The following is a 17,544-nucleotide window of genomic DNA, read 5'->3' on the forward strand; positions in this document are numbered from 1 at the left end:
ATGTTATTTGGTGCATCTCTGTTTTTAAAACTAAACATCGGGGGCTGAGCTAGAGCACAGTGGGTAGGGCATTTGCCTTGCACGTGGCTAACCTGGGTTCGATCCCTGAGCTGTTCAGGAGTTACCCCTGAGCACTGCCATGTGTGATCCACAAAAAAAATTTTTTAACTTTTTTTTTATTATTATTATTATTATTTTTTGGTTTTTGATTTTTGGGTCACACCCAGCAGCACTCAGGAATTACTCCTAACTCTACACTCAGAAATCGCTCCTGGCAGGCTCGGGGGACCATATGGGATGCCAGGATTCGAACCAATGACCTTCTGCATGCAAGGCAAATGCCTTACCTCCATGCTATCTCTCCGGCCCCAAAAAACAAAAATTTAAAAAAATCAAAACTAGGAGCCTGAGGGGTGGCGCAGCGGTAGGGCATTTGCCTTTCATGCAGCCAACCTAGGACCTTATTCCTTGTCCCCAGAAACCAACCAGCCTGTTTTAGTTGTGATTAAAAAGTGCCACAGACAGGGCCAGAGTGGTGGCACAAGTGGTAGGGCATTTGCCTTGTATGCACTAACCTAGGACAGATCGTGGTTCAATCCCCTGGCATCCCATTTGGTCCTCCAAACCAGGAGTGATTTCTGAGCACAGAGCCAGGAGTAACCCCTGAGCATCACTGGGTGTGGTCCAACCCACCCCTGCAAAAAAAGGAAAGAAAAAAAATCAAAACTAAACATCATTTTTTTGATGCCCTTAGAATCATCACCCAGGGATTGATTTTCCCTGAAAGCAGCTATAAAGTCTTGAATTTCGGGATTGGTACAGGAAAATTTCATTCACTCTTCAAGTCTGTACGTCTCTGTCAATGGAATGTGAAGCGAAGCAGGCATCTGTAACCATAGTTCATTAACTACTTTCTCTGCAAGCAGCCACGTACAAGATGGAAAGGAAAGTTCGAAGAGAAATATCTATCAAATGATGTTTTATACTCCTGCATTACATTCCCTCCTAAGATTTGACCTGATAATCAAAATGAAAACCAAAACCAAAATGAACAGACAAGGTGGAAGAGATAGTACAGGAAGTAAGAAACTTGTTTTGCATTGAACAGATCCATGTTTAAATTCCTGCTACCATATATGGTCCCCTGAGCTCCACCAAAAGTGATTTCTGAGCAGGAGCTGTAACTATTGAGCACTACTAGGTGTGGCCCTCAAACCAAAATAAACAATGAACAAAGAAAAAACCCTTCAGGTCCCATTCCCAGCTCACCATTGAACTTTGATACCAATACAAGGTCACTTTTATTCTTGGCTGGAAGTCTTCCAAAGTAGTATTTTAAATCAACCTCTCCTTTCATCTATCTGTCAACCTCCTTATTAAGAGAGGAAAATAAGAGGCAGAGTTTCTTTCCATCACAACTAGTCAATATCTAGTGAGCTTTCTAGGCCAGTCACCTAACCTCTGAAGTAGACATTCAGCAAAATTGTTTCTGCCTTGATAGCTGCATTGCTTAGACCCTTGAATTGGAAACTGCGGGAGAGCCCAATGATGCTGCTCTTTAAAACAGCTGTGACCCCTCCCGGGCTTTTATCAATCTCCAGAGTAGAAGCTTCCCCTGGGAGGTGAGTTTCACTAACCCTCACTCTTAAAATTGCAGAAAAGGAGCCCCAAGCTAAGAAAAGATGTAAGAGATTCTACCAAAATCCTCTATCAACTCAGTCCATTTCTGACTCTTCATTGAAGCTTAATCTTTTCTTTGAAACCAGAGAAAGCAAAAGATAAGTCTTTCTGCTATAATATCTTTATACAAATCTATGTGAAAATCTTTTTTTTATTTTTATTTGAAGCACCATGATTTACTGTTAACAATAGCTTTTGTGCATGCAATGTTCCAACCTCACAACCTCTACCAGTGTCTCTTCCTTGCACCATTGTGGCAGGCGCCCCTCCTATCCACCCTCTGTTCCACCCTCCTGCCTTAACCCTTGTACTCTCTCTCCAACCCAACGTGTTGATTTTTTTTTCCCGACCAAGCTCTTTTTTGAAGAAAATGGGTTACAATGCATGAATTGAAATGCTATCTTAGCCAATTACAAGACCTACTTCTGGGATGAATTCTTTAACTTTTGTCCTGTTTATACAGTATATATATTTTATCTGTAAAATGGAAAATAAACATAGAAACATGAAAATGTTATCAAATGTGTCTCCACCTTATTTGGTACAAACTTTGAAAACATTTTCTAAGTTATTTTTAAAGAGAAAAAAAAACATGTTGCCTAAGATGCATGTTGATATGTCTCTCCCAGGAATTTCCAACCCCTCAGATGTTCTGAAGATTCTGTGCTAAGGTCTTTGACTAAACCAAGTGGATAGTGTAGATTCTTGTTCTTTTTTTTTTTTTAAGGTTGGGATATAAGAGCGGGAAAATTGGATGACATAGTGGGAAGGGTGACTTGCATGTCGATGACCTGGGTTCAGTCCATCTCTGGCACCCCATATGATAAGCCCTGAGCCCCATCAGAAGTGGTTCCAGGCCACAGAACTAAGCACAGAACTGAGCAACATTAGGTGTGGTTCAAAAACGATAAATTAATAAGATTAAAGACTGGAGAGATAGCACAGGAGTTAAAATGCTTGCCTTACAATCAGGTGACCTCTATTCAATGCCTAGTACTGCATAAGTTCCCCCAAGTGCCTCCAGAACTGATCCCTGAATGCAGAATCAAGACCAACCCCTTAGTACCACTCAGGATGGGGCCACCAAACCAAACATTTTAAAATTTAACAAAAGATTAGAAGGTGTGACATCAAAAAAGATAAGAGAATAATAAGTTAGATAACAGATAATAGGAAAAGATAACATAATAAGAAAACTTTAGAGGCTTCTTCCTCATAAAGACAAGGATTTAACAAGGACAAACTAACAAGTACCTCACTAAGAAATATAGAAACAAACCCAGAGATCTCTGAATTTCCAGGGAAGCATGACAACAACCATGTCATATGGAGCAGGAAGTCATGTTACTTTCCACACTCTCATCAGAAATCTAGGACAACAAATATTCAGACAAAGAGACATTTGTGGTGTACTCCTGTAGGTCAGCAACTTCTTTATAAATATTTATACAACTTTTGCTTTTGGGGGCCACACCTGCGGTGCTGAGAACTTACTCCTGACTATCACTTCTGGCAGGCTTGGGAGACCCTAGAGGATGCCAAGGATTGAACCTAGGTTTGCTGCATGCAAAGCAACTACCATACTGTGTTCACTCTGTCCTTATTTTTATAATGTTTAAAAATCATAAAAAGTAATTATAGGTGCTTGTCATGAAAAAAATATAGATCATTTGAATCAGAAATAACAGAACACACAAAAATAAATTCAAAATGTAAAACCTAAAATGAAAATGTAAGATCTAGAACTATTAAATTCCTAAAAAGACAATATTAAAAAAGCTTCAGGCCATTGGATTCAGTAATTATTTTTTTTGATATTTGGCCAAACACAGAAGCAACAGAATGAAAAAATAGATAAATGGGACTATACCGAACTTAAAACTCGTTCAATTGAAAGAGGAAATAGAGTAAAATGGTAACACATTGAAGTGAATGAGCTTATCATTTGAATACATTTCTTTAAAGAAGATATTGGCCAATGAGATCATAAAAAGATGCTCAACATCACTAATAATCTGCAAAATGTAAACCATAATCACTTTGATATATCACACTACAACTTTCAGGAGCACCGATATTAGGTTGTACAGAAACAAGTGCTGGTAAGGCCATGGAGAGGCTTGAACCCTTGATTGCTGCTGATGAGACTATAAAATAGTGAAGCCATTATGGAAAATGATCAGGATCCTCCACAGAAAAATCAAACATAGAATTATTCTGAATACCCACTATTCTACTTCAAGCTATCTAGTCACATGAACTCCAAGAAGGATCTTGGAGAGATATTTCCACATTAATGTGGCTCACAGTCTAATTCACAAGAGCCAAGAAGTGAGAGCAAGCCAAATGTTAATCAACAGATGAATGAAGTGTTAAAACACATCTTTCTGCTTATGAATTGGGTCATTGGCAATAATCACTTTTCTGACCACCACCCTTCTCCTTTGTGTGAACATGAGTACTGCCATGACAGGCTAGGCCTGACAAGAAGGGAACCAGGCCTTGAGCAAATAAGGAGAGAGAAGCTAAGGAGTGCAGGCAATAAAGAGTACATTCTGAGAAATACCAGGATGGTCAGGTAGCTTAAGTAAACCAGCAATAAACTAAGAAATGCAGAAATCTTATTGTACCCGAAGACCTGTGGGCACCCAAATGAAATGCGGGTGATCAATCTAGTGGGCAGCCTAATTCCTCCCATTTCCTATACCCCTATACTCCCTATCCCCTCTCTCTATTAAAAAAAAAAAGGGCCTGTCATCCCACTGGGGGTTGCCCCAGCATGGTGGAATAAATTCCTTTGCATTTTCATTACTGACTATCTCCTCATCATCTTTTTGAGTCAGATCTTGAGTCTGGAGCTAACAGGAGAATACATATTAACCGAATATTAGGTCATTATCGAGGAGAGAGAAAACCTGTGATTTTACAACATGGATAAACCTCAGGACATATATGCTAAATGAAAAAAAAATATAACAGGTTCCTAGGACAAACTTTATCATTTGAAATATCAGAAAAAGTTCAAATCAATAAAAATAGAAAATGGTGATGGAGAGGAAAAGGAGGAGGGGAGAAGTCTTTAATGAATATATTGTTTCAGTGATGCAAATGAAAAAGTTCTAGTGATCTCTTGTACACTCATGTGAAGATACTAACATGACTCAACTTAGTTTATAGCAATTTAAGGTTACATGATTTAGTAATTATAAAATTATTAATTTAGGTTGGTGATTCTGTTTTTATTAGTTTCATTTTCCTTGGCTAATATTGCAGAAAATAAAATTGTGATTCACTAAAAAAAATTAAATGCTTAGATTCCATTTTCAGTTCAATCCAACAAGCCCTTTTCTTTACTGACTCTTTTCCTAACTGGGAGCAAACTGACCTCCCTGGAAGAGAGCTGGTCTGGCAGAAGTCAGCCTGCAGCTGTTCTCTGGGTTTATTCTGCACTTCAAGCACAAAGGGACCAAAAACACTATTGATCAGGGCCCGATTTCCTAAAAATGTCAGGGACATTTTACACTTTCCCTCTGAGGCATTAAATATCAGGTCTGCCATTAGCCAGATTGTGATAACAGACACAATAAAGTGACTCCAAAGTTAACATTAAAGAATTTCTCCAAAGGTCATCTGGCAATGGTAGAATTTCATAATGACCATCTTCTTCTAGAAGAACTAATTTCTCACAAAAGATGTTCCCTGCCTGCCTGCCCTTGCTTGCATTTTCCTCCAACCCAGGAAGCTGAACAATGCCGCCACATTCCTGCTGCCTCTGTATCTTCCCAAAAACCATTGAACATAAACAAAAGCCTTATTAAAACAAAACCGTTGTGGGGGCCAGAGTAATAACACAGCAGTAGGACCTTTGCCTTGCTTGCTGCCAATCCAGGATGGACCCAGGTTTGATGCTGGCATCCCATATGGTCCCCCAAGTTTATCAAGCACCATTTCTGAGAGCAGAGCCAGGAGTAACTCCTGAGTGCCACCAGGTGCAGCACCCCCCAAAACAGACAAAACAAAACAAAAAACATTTCTTCTTTCTAAATGTAACAAGTCACCAATCTACTTTGTAGGACAAAGGGTTTGTTCCTGGTAGTTTTTTTTTTAGCTGTTGGCATTTTCCATCGCCTCATTTAGAAAAAAAATGTATTTCCTAAACAGCACAAACCAGCTGGCTTGAGTGGCTCCAAATGGCTCAGAATGATAGAGTGAGGTCCGGTCTTGGAAGAAATGTCAGGCCAGCAAGTTTCTGGAGAGGAGGCAGGCTGAGCTGGGAGATAGAGAAACATTAGCTGTATAAGAATGGCAGGAACTATGGATAATAAGGGGGAGCCTTACATTCAGAAGCTATCTGAGCACCAGCTCCCTGATTGAAACCTTACCCTTCAAGCAAATGATATCAGAACCATTTAATGTTAATTATCTACTAGGCTTTAAGACTCATTTTGTACAGTGCTTCCTACCGAGTCTCATCCCCCCCCTGCCCAAAATATATATTTTTTACTCTTTTACAAAGTTGTTTCATAATTGAGTTTCAGTTATAATAATGCTGTAATACCCAGCCCTTCACCAGGGCACATCCCCCTCCCATTAAAGTCCCCAGTTTCTTTCCTGTCTTCCCCCCATTCCTTGCCCATGGCAAACATTTTATCCCCCCATCCTTTCCTTTCATCCCTCCTTTCCTTTCATCCCTCCTTCCCTCCCACTCTTTCCTTCCTTCCCACCCTCTCTTCTTCCTTTCCTATCACTTTTCCTTTCAGGCAAAGAGGTATCATGCATATCACTTCACCTCCTTTTTAAGTCTCATTTTACCAAAGAGAGAATTGGAAGTTCGTTGCCCTGCCCAATCAGACACACCAAAATGTGAACTATGTCAGTAAGATGATCAGTCTGTCTTTCTCTGCCTCTGGTCATTGTCCACCTACTTGGCCTTTTCTCCCATAGTCCCTGTTTCACTTCTTAAGTTCTGAATGTGCTGGCTGACTTGAAAGAGCTGACCCAAAGCAAGCTGCTCCATTACTATCACCCCATATTTGCTTTCAAGACTAACTCTGCCCAGAAAGCCCTTTCCAGTTGGTTGAATTGGAAACTCCAGACTGTTCTCAAGCATATCAGACATCACCAGTAGCAACAAACACTCCCTCCTCTACTAGTTCTAGAACTGGTTTTACTCTTACCACCACTTCCATACACCCTCTATTTCCCTGTGAGCAACCCAGTCTCTGAAGATAGAGACCTAGGATCTCAATCAATGCTGTTGTATTCATGGAACCAAAGGCTACTTCTATCACAACAAGGCCTCTTATATCAAACAGGACTTCAGGCAGATGGAATAGCTCAAAACACATTTATTATACAAGTATGGTTGGTTTTCCTTTATGAAAAGAAAGAGAATTCCCTTTTTCTCCTCCTTGCTGTTTTAAAAATAAGCCATGAAGAAACATGATTTCTCACTTAGCATTTCATGTAGCTTGTTTATCAAGAATTAACATTTTGTTAATTGAATATCTCAAGTATATATAAAGAAAAGCACTTTTCTCTAGTCTAGGGTTTGGTCTACGTCCTGCACTGTTGCAAGTCAGCCCTTGATGGGGTTGACTGATGGAAGGATGGAGGATGAGGTCTTTCCCCTCCAGCTCGGAGCACGCATCTGCCACCCTGTCCAGCCAACGGTTCTGAGGTGAAACAGCGGGTAAACAGCTCGCAGACAGTCAGGCTTGTGGAAATATTAGCTTTATTCGGTGGACAAGATTGAAGTCCAAAGACTCAGCATAAGTTCCAGCAAAAAGCCTCTCGCCTTCCACAGACCCTTGTTTTTATCCCCCAGAATCAGGTACTACCCTAGGGTGGGGGCAGAATGCCAGGTCACACCCTAAGATCAGTAACATAATAATCCCCTAAAATATTTACATACACAACACTGCACAACAATCATGACCTCTAATTCCAGAGTCCGGACTGAGGCAATTGCAACTGAATGGGTCTTCTGGAAACATAAAGAAAAACAATATCCCAGGCTCCATCCGAGTTTCAGCACAAGGGCCAAGACCACTAACCACAGAAGACAGATTAAAATGACATCGAGGAAACAGAACTTCTAAAATCACAAAGAAAGTCTTCATCATAAGTTCTACTCCTTGATCTGTGCACAGACTGAGACCTCTAGATTTAGAGGTCTGTTTTTATCATCCAGATCGGAGCAGAAGTCTTCCATATGTCACAAAAACACCAAGGGGAGAGTAAATGAACGTGAAAGGAGTCTATAGATAACACCATGACAATATATTCCAAGGGTAGAGAAACCCTGCATCTCTTAGACCAAGAGGATTCCCATTTCGAATGACCCCAATATTTACTGTGCCTATGCGGGGGTGGGGAGACAAAAAACACTAAATAATCCTTTTTTTTTTTTATCTAGTTTTTGTTGATTTCTTTGTTTTGGGGTAGATATTGAAGTAGTTGTCCATTTTTTATTTATATACTTACTTTTTCTTTCTGCTTTTCTCTTTTTCCTTTTTACGCCTTGTCATATTTCCTATCTCACGACCATGGCAACTATGTGGTGCATATTTTTATTGCTGCAGTGTTCACTGGATATCTTATTTGATTCCTCTTTTTGAACTTTTGTGGTGTTTTGCCTTCTTTTTTTCTCCTTCGTCCCTCAAACCAAGGATGAGAGCCTCTAGAATGACTCTGCTCATAGTTGGCATAGTCGATTTTTACCTCATTATTATACTTTTCTCTTCCTCAAACAAAACCACATAACTTGAACTTTCTAGTCCCGCCTCCCAATTAGAGGGGGCAGTAATGGAGGCACCAAGACCAAACAGTTATAAGACCACTAAGTAATAAACTAGACACAGAAGGGACCATGCATTCTATCAGCCACTGGGGGGAGAGTGGAGGATATGGGAGGCAGGATGGGAGCGGATGTGGGAGGACAATTCGGTGGTGGGAATTCCCCTGATTCAATGTAAATATGTACCTAAAATATTACTGTGAACAATATGTAAGCCACTCTAATTAAACGAAAAATTATATTAAAAAAGAATAAAAAAGAAAAGCACTTTTATATATTGTGAACATTGCTTTATCAAATTCACTTTTAATTTCATAGTTCCTTTTTATATTTACTCTGATCTTTTATAGTTTTTTTCTTTTTCTTCTGGGGGGTTGTTTAGAAGTTCTGGGGATCAAACCCAGGACTTCATACATGCAAGAAAAATATTCTGTCACTGTCACTAAGTCACATTCCCAGATATGAAGTTTTTGTTTTTAGTTTATTTTAGTTTAAATAGGGTTGGGGGGGTTACATCTGATGATGCTCAGAGGTTACTCTTGATTGTGTACTCAGAAATTACTCGTGGTGGTGCTCAGGAGACCATATAGGTTCCAACTCAGGTTGGCCACTTGTAAGACAAATACAGGGCCTACTTGCTTTGGTCCTCAAGAATTTTTTAAATTCACAGTGACATCATTAACATGCCCTCTTTATGCCAGTATTTATTGTAAATATTTTATTTTTTAATTCATTTCTCAGTAGCTACTACTCTAAAAACTAAGCGCAAACTAGAATAATGATAGACTCTAGTTCCATTTGTGATGATAAATGACCCTAACATTTTACCTTTAAAATATCATTTGCTATTTTTAGTAAATAGCATTTGTTTCTTCAAGTATCATTTTGCTAATTCTACTCTCACTGTGGTGACTACATAGTGCTAGATTTTACTGAAGATTTTCAACATGTATTGATATCCTTTTATTTGTTATTACAATGAAATATGTAGATTAAGTTCCCTTTCTTGAAGTTCTTGCATTATTGAAATTAATCCCATTTGTTTATACTATAATTTTATAAATGGATAGCAGGATACAGACTTCTAATAGTCTTTGAAATATTTGCTTCTATATTTGTAATTGGAATGCATGCAATTTTCTCTTGTGTGCTATCTTTAAGATACTTTATACAATGAATCAGTGCCTTTCATCTTTTTCTGTGGACCAGAATTATTTAAATAACACCAGCATATCATGATGTATGAATTTAGATGAAACTCAACAGTAAAACCTTCGAGGCTGCCACCAAATGTGGTTATGGTTATTGATTGGCTTGTTCAAATGTTCTATCTCATTTTCAGTCAAATGGGGTATTTTATGCTTTGATAAAAACTTATCCATTTCAGAATTTCCCAATGTACTCTCACGAGTTTTTACAAACTAGCACAATATAAATCTTCCAGATTTTCTGTAATTGAAGATTGTATCTCATCATTAACATTGTATGTTTGTTCTCTCTCTTACTCAGGGATTTTCTTGTTTTATGTTATGATTCACTCTAAAGAAAACTTTGTGGGGACGTAGTTAGAACATGTAGCATTTGGTACGTATTTGAGTTGCAGTGCCTTAAACAAGACCAAGTTCATGTCTAAGAGGTACAGGGCTGCATAAAAAGCACAGGTTCATCTGCATCATCAGATTTATTTCTCTTGATCCATTTCCCCTCTCTGACTTCACCCCTGTATCCTCCAAATAAACTGTGGAAAAACTGATGCTCAGATTCATACTTCTTGTCAAGAGCAAGGAGAAGAAACAAAACAGAAAAGGACCATAGTACCTTGCCTTGCATGCAGCTGGCCCACGTTTCATCCCTGGCATTCTATATGGTCCCCCAAGTACTGTCTAGAGTGATTCCCGAGGGCAGAGTCTGGAGTATCCCCTGTCATTGCTGGGTGTAACCCCCCCAAAAAAAAATAAAGAAAAAAATGAAAAAGAAATAAAGGTCAGATATAGCCAGAAGTGTCTGCTCAAACATTTTTTTGTTTCTATTTTTGTTTGGTTTGTATTGTTTTTAGGGTTACAACCAGCATTTTCCAGGGGTTACTTACACCAATACTGTTCATTCAGGCAAGGTGGTGACAGAACAGATCCTAGGTCAACAACAAATAAAAATTAAGCACCTAAAGTCCTATGCTATCACTCTAGACCAGGGGTCCTCAAACTTTTTAAAGTTCACTGTCCTTCAAACTATTGGAGGGCCAGATTATAGTAAAAACAAAAATTATGAACAAATTTCTATGCACACTGAATATATCTTATTTAGAAGTGAAGAAACAAAATGGGAATAAATACAATATGTGGCCCACGGGCCGTAGTTTGAAGACCCCTGCTCTAGCCCCTCTACTTTCAACTATTATTGCTTTCCTTAGAATAACATTTTTTTCTGATTTCTATAGGTTTGTCTTTACAATTCTAACAGCTAGTAGGTTTTATAATTTTTTGTACTTTTCAAGAAATGATAATAAAATATTAGAGACTATAAATCTTAAATACTGGATTGCCTTGGCTCATGTACAAGATCTTAACTCCTTATCCATTTGGGGCAAATGTTTAAAGAACTGTCCAAAGATAGCTGAAGTTATGAGCGATATACCTTTGATTCAATTTTAGGGTTTATGATCATAAATTTTTATATACATACCCTACACCGAATGTCAATTTGACATGTCAAATCATGCTCATAGCTTCTCCTCATGATTCTTTTATTAAGTCTTCTTTTGCTAGACATTCAGTAGCCTCCAATACTTCAAGATTATTAATACTGACGTATCTATATTCATCTTTATATCTATTTGATTCATCTTTATGAACTATCTTTGTCCATCTGTATTTCCTTAAGATGAATGTCTACAAATGGGATTGCTATATGAAAGGGCATTTTTAAATGTCAAACTTGATATCTATCACAAACAGCTGCATCTGAAAGGACACATGGCTGACGCATAGCACCTGGGTTTGATGCCAGCACCCCATGATTGCTTGAAGGTCTACTAGGGGTATCCCCACCCTCCATCTCAAGAAAAATAAAAACACTAACTCTGAGGCTTGGACTCAGAGGATACCCATAAAGCTGAGGATAAGCCAGGAACCTTGAAGAAAAAGCCCTCTGGTAACCTGATCTCAGCTCACATACAGGGTAAAGCTGGAAGCATTCAAACCAGGCTGGAGGCCCCTTGAGGTAACCATGGCAACGGCAGAATGCACACCTAGCTGGACTATTGACTAGATTGACTCCAAATCTCTCACAGAAATCAGCTCCCTGGGAAGAGAGGGAGGCGCACCAGTTCCCAGAGCGTGCGTGTGGCCCCATCTTCTCTGTCACCCAAATGATAATCAACTTCATACAAAAATGCTGTGACACACAATAAATGGAAAATAAAACAAAACACTTTTGTCAAGAAACTCATCAAAATCACCTCCGTTATGTTCAGAGATGATTCAGTTGTCCACACAACCAGGCAGGAAATGGATGAATTTATTAACTTCTACAGTGGGAAAGGTGAAAACTTTTCTAGTAAATAAATTTGTGCTAGTAAATGAATAAATTCATCAGAGAGAACACTATAAGAAAACATCAAATCCCAATGTTTTGAAGTAAAAATTCATAAAAAAAATCTTTGTTGAGTTTATAAGAGGAATGCAGTGAAGCTAGTGAAAAAGGAAGGAAGGAAGGAAGGAAGGAAGGAAGGAAGGAAGGAAGGAAGGAAGGAAGGAAGGAAGGAAGGAAGGAAGGAAGGAAGGAAGGAAGGAAGGAAGGAAGGAAGGAAGGAAGGAAGGAAGGAAGGAAGGAAGGAAGGAAGGAAGGAAGGAGAAAAAAGTAAAGTAACCAAATTGAAACAGGAAGGAAAAAGGAATGAAAGAAGAAAATAATACTCTGCATTAGCATCACCATCTTGAACAATAATATCAATTGGTCTGGTAAACCTAAGAATCCCAGGAAATTCTAAAAGATAAATCCCAAGAAAACAGACAGAAATTTATTCTTGGTTCCTTTGTTCCCTTTTCTCATTTTTTTGGACTTCTAATCCTTATTTTTTTAACTTATCTACAGCCCCTTACTTTTTACCATAATTTTTATTAATTTTTTTATATTTAGTCTTGACATTTCAAATGCGTCCTTATTAGAGTATACCTCAAATCATTATGTCCACTTTTATCTTGCATTATGCATAAAGCGTTCCGAAGTTTAATTCTATTTCCCCTGGTGGCTTTTGTTGTTGTTCGTTTCATGATGAATTTTATCCTCACGTTTGCTATTAACTACATGATATTTCTGTTTATCCATTCTAAAGTTCTTTGTTCCTTCTTACTTGTCTCTGCTTCCATCAGGGAATATTTTCTTTTAGGTTAAGGAACTCTCTTTAGCATTTCTATGGAGCATATAAATCTACCAATAAATTCTCTGAGGTTTTCTTGGCTAAAATGTCTTTAATTATTTTCTTTCTGAAGACTCTTCTGAAAATAGTGTTTCAAGTTTGTAAAATTTTTATTTTCCCAACACTTAAAATATCCCGTTCAGTTTCTTATTGTTTCCTACTTTTGGTGTACATGTATTCATATTTTATAAGAAATTAAATCTCACTTTTATCATTCTAACTTTGAAAGTAATGCTTTTTTAATTATGCTATTAATATTTTCTCTTGATTTTTTTTGGTTTGGTTTTTTGGGTCACACCCAGTAGGCACTCAGGGGTTACTCCTGACTCTGCACTCAGAAATCGCTCCTGGCTTGGAGGATCATATGAGATGCCAAAGATCAAATCCTCGTCTGCCCTGGGTCAGCTACATGGAAAACAAATGCTCTACCACAGTGCTTACCACTCTGGCCGCTGAATTTTAATATTACTAACTAATTGTTTAATATTTAAAATAAAATGTCAAATATTGGAACTCTACAGTTTTGATGTATCTGAGTGCTATATTTTCAGAATTTAACTTGAACAACTTGAAGTTGTTGACTAATAAAGTAAAATTTCCTTCTTGCTCACTTATGAATGTAGATGTGGCTTGTTATTCATGTTTCATGTACATTGACATTTACTTTAATAAAACTTTACATTCACTATTCCTGTGTCTGGTTGAGTATATTCTGCAATTAAGCCTATCCCATGAGCTCCTTATTTCAAATACTGTATTATATCATTTGTTTCCACAGCATTGCTTCTTTTTATATATATCACAATTCTCCTTGGATATATCCATTTTACATTAACTCTATCTTTTATTTTATATATTATCGGTTTCTGAAAGCCTTTACCTATTAACTCTAGGTCATCTCGGTCTGCTTCTCTTGACTCTTTTATTAATGAGTGGTTACTTTTATCTTCTCACCTACAAAAATTTTTCATTGCATGCTGGCATTATGAATAAGGTGCTATATTATCTTTCATACAGAGCACTGACTTTTGACCTAGAGGGTAGATAAAATGACAACAGATGCCCTTGTTCTAAGTGAGGCCCAGTTTCATGCTAAGTGAAGTTCGGTAAGCATCATCCTTACTTATGAGAAACACCATTTTTTCTATCATTCCATCATCATTCTATCATTCCATGTGGCAAAAACTTCTGGAGTCTGAACTGAAATATATAGCTATTCAAGTATTATTAAAACTTTATTTTCTTAAGAAAATAATAATCACTATATTTATGATCTCTATGAATACATTGACTTTTTAGTCACTATTAAAATTATTTTGAGGGGCCGGAAAGATAGCACAGTGGTAAAGTGTTTGCCTTAGACGCAGAAGGACTGTGGTTCAAATCCCAGCATCCCACTTGCTCCCACGAGCCTGCCAGGAGCGATTTCTGAGCATAGGGCCAGGAGTAACCCATGAGTGCTGCTGGGTGTGACCCAAAAACCATTAAAACATGGCTAAAAGGCACATGAAAAAATGCTCCACATCACTAATCATCAGGGAGATGCAAATCAAAACTACTATGAGGTACCAACTCAAGCCACAGAGATTGGCACACATCAGAAAAAATGAGAACATGGCGGGGATGTGGAGAGAAAGAAACTCATATTCACTGCTGGTGGGAATGCCGTCTGGTCCAACCTTTGTAGAAAGCGATATAGAAATTTCTCCAAAAGCTGGAAGTTGAGCTCCCATATGATCCAGTTATACCACTCCTAGGGATATATCCTAGGAACACAAAAATAGAATACAAAAATCCCTTTCTCACACCTATATTCATAGCAGCATTATTTACAATAGCCAGACTCTGGAAACAACCTAGACACCCCTCAATAAATGAATGGTTAAATAAAGTATGGTACATATACACAATGGAATATTATGAAGCCATCAGAAGAGATGAAGTCATGAAATTTTCCTATACATGGATGAATATGGAATCTATTATGCTGAGTGAAATAAGTCAGAGGGAGAGAGATAAACACAGAATGGTCTCCCTCATTTATGGATTTTGAGAAAAATAAATAACATTTGTGTAATGATTCTCAGAGACTAAATAGAGGAGGACTGGAGGGTCCAGCTCCCGACATGAAGCTCACCACAGGGATCGTTTAGCGCAGTCACAGAAATAATTACACTGAGAACTATCATAACAACATGTGACTGAATGAGGGAAGTAGAAAGCCTGTCTAGAGTACAGGCTGGTGTGGGGTGGGAAAGGAGGACACTGGGATATATTGGTCATGGGAATGTTGCACTGGTGAAGGATTTTATATATGTATATACAAAATGTATATATTAAAAATATATTTAAAATGTATATATTAAAAAGTCAAAAAAAGAAAAGAAAAGATAAGGCCTCCCAATTCTTACCACAGGCTGTGTTCTTTACACTGACTGTATAGGAAGAGGAGGTACAGTAAATGCACCCCATATACACCTCAACACAGGTCCTTTGCCTGGTCTGTATTGTGAATTGGAAGACAAAAAAAGAAAAGAAAAGAAAAGAGAAAAAGAAAAACAATAGTAAAATTATTTTGAAACTTACATTACTGGAGAGAGAGGAAGAACGACAAATGTAATTTGTTTTGTTTTGATTTTTTTTTTTGTTTTTGGGCCACACCCAGCGGTGCTCAGGGGTTACTCCTGGCTATCTGCTCAGAAATAGCTCCTGGCAGGCTTGGGGAACCATATGGGATGCCGGGATTCGAACCAACCATCTTAGGTCCTGGGTTGGCTGTTTGCAAGGCAAACACCGCTGTGCTATCTCTACAGCTCCTTGTAATTTGACCACTACTTAATTACTCTCATTATACTTTCTCTATAAGTATTTACAGAAAATACACAAATCTGGATTTTGTTTGCAACCACATAGCCATAAAACTAAAAAGTATTCTTTGAAAGTATCAGGACTTTGGAACGTGAATGATAGCACAGAAGGTAGGACATTTGCCTTACACACAGCCTACCCAGGTTCAATTTCCATCATCATATATAGTCCCCCACACTGCCAGGAGTGATTCCTGAGTGCAGAGACAGGAGTGATCTCTGAACATTCTAGTTATGGCCCAAAAAGAATTTAGGAGAAATAAGTTCATTATGGATTAAAATGTACACTCACCTGTTATATTAATCCCTCATCATGTCTTCATTTACTTTGAGACAAACTGTTCAAAATTAAACATTAACAAAGGTTGAATGTCATTTTCTGGAGATGAATTAAAAATAACATATGCACAAGAACAAAATAACATTCAATGTATTGAGCATATAAGAAGAAAACTCAACCAGAGTTCTAAAACTTAAAATTTTAACAATGCATTGTAGAGTTGAGGAGCCAGTGTGAGCAGTGAGCAGTGAGCAGAGCGCTTGCCTTGCATGTAGCTAACCTGGGTTTGATCCTTGGCATCTCATATGGTTTCCTGAGCCCAACAGAAGTGATCCCTAAATACAGAACCAGAAGTAAACCCTAAGCACTACTAGGTGTGTCCTCCCAGCACCCCCCCAAAAAGAGAAAGAAGAGTTGATATCTGACGATATACAGGTATCATAAGATGATCAAAACCCCAATCATTTCTTAGATCCATGACAAAAAAATATTTCTTCAAAACAGATCCTAAAGTGTCCCACAAATTACCCTACACTTGACTCAAATAAGAGTGCAAAATTGATGGACTGGAAAGAATACAGAGAGTGAGGTTCTTGCCTTACACTCAGATGACCCTGGTTCAATCCCTGGTACTTCATATGGTTCTCCAAGCAAGGCTAGAAGTGATTCCTGAGCACACAGCTAGGAGTAAGTCCTGAGGTCAGTTGGGTGTGAACTTCACCCAAAATTCAAAACTGAAACCTTTGTGATAGGAGGGGTAACATAAATGCAAAGCCTAGAAGGTAGAAACTAGAGCTTCACACTTTCCAGCATTGTACTGGGTGAAAGCAAAATCTCTTAATTTACTTCCTTGGCCTTTTTCTTTCTCTTTCTCTTTCTTTCTTTCTTTCTTTCTTTCTTTCTTTCTTTCTTTCTTTCTTTCTTTCTTTCTTTCTTTCTTTCTTTCTCTTTCTTTCTTTCTTTCTTTCTTTCTTTCTTTCTTTCTCTTTCTTTCTTTTTCTTTCTTTCTTTCTTTCTTTTCTTCCTTTCTTTCTTTCTCTTTTTTCTCTCTTTCTCTCTATCTTTCTTTTTTTTAATTATCTTTATTTAAACACTGTGATTACAAATATAATTGTAGTTGTATGATTACAGTCATGTAAAGAACACCCCCCTTCACCAGTGCAGGATTCCCACCACCAATTTCCCAGATCTACCTACTCCCCACCCCACCCACACCTGTACTCAAGACAGGCTTTCTTTTTCCCTCATTCATTCACATTGTTATGATAGTTTTCAGTGTAGTTATTTCTCTAACTGCACTTATCATTCTATGTGGTGAGCTTCATGTCATTAGCTGCACCTACATGGGAGGATGGGGGGAAGTAAGGGTTGGGACTGAGGCAGTAAAATATTAGAAATGAGCTTTGTAGGGCAGTATCAAGGTCCCAATACAAGATGGATATTATGGATATATAGAATATATGCACACAATACTATCAATATGAAAACAAAGAGAAAAAAT

General features: G+C 38.0%; 1 non-coding gene across 1 annotated transcript; it reads left to right on the plus strand.

Annotated features, from left to right (window-relative positions):
* Window positions 1–15,290: 15,290 nt before the first annotated feature.
* On the plus strand, window positions 15,291–15,423 carry LOC126028752 (small nucleolar RNA SNORA51). Its single transcript, XR_007502468.1, has one exon. It is a non-coding gene; the product is annotated as a small nucleolar RNA SNORA51 (small nucleolar RNA).
* The last annotated feature ends 2,121 nt before the right edge of the window (window positions 15,424–17,544 follow it).

This window comes from Suncus etruscus, chromosome 14, assembly GCF_024139225.1.
Source record: "Suncus etruscus isolate mSunEtr1 chromosome 14, mSunEtr1.pri.cur, whole genome shotgun sequence".
Taxonomy (NCBI): Eukaryota; Metazoa; Chordata; class Mammalia; order Eulipotyphla; family Soricidae; genus Suncus; species Suncus etruscus.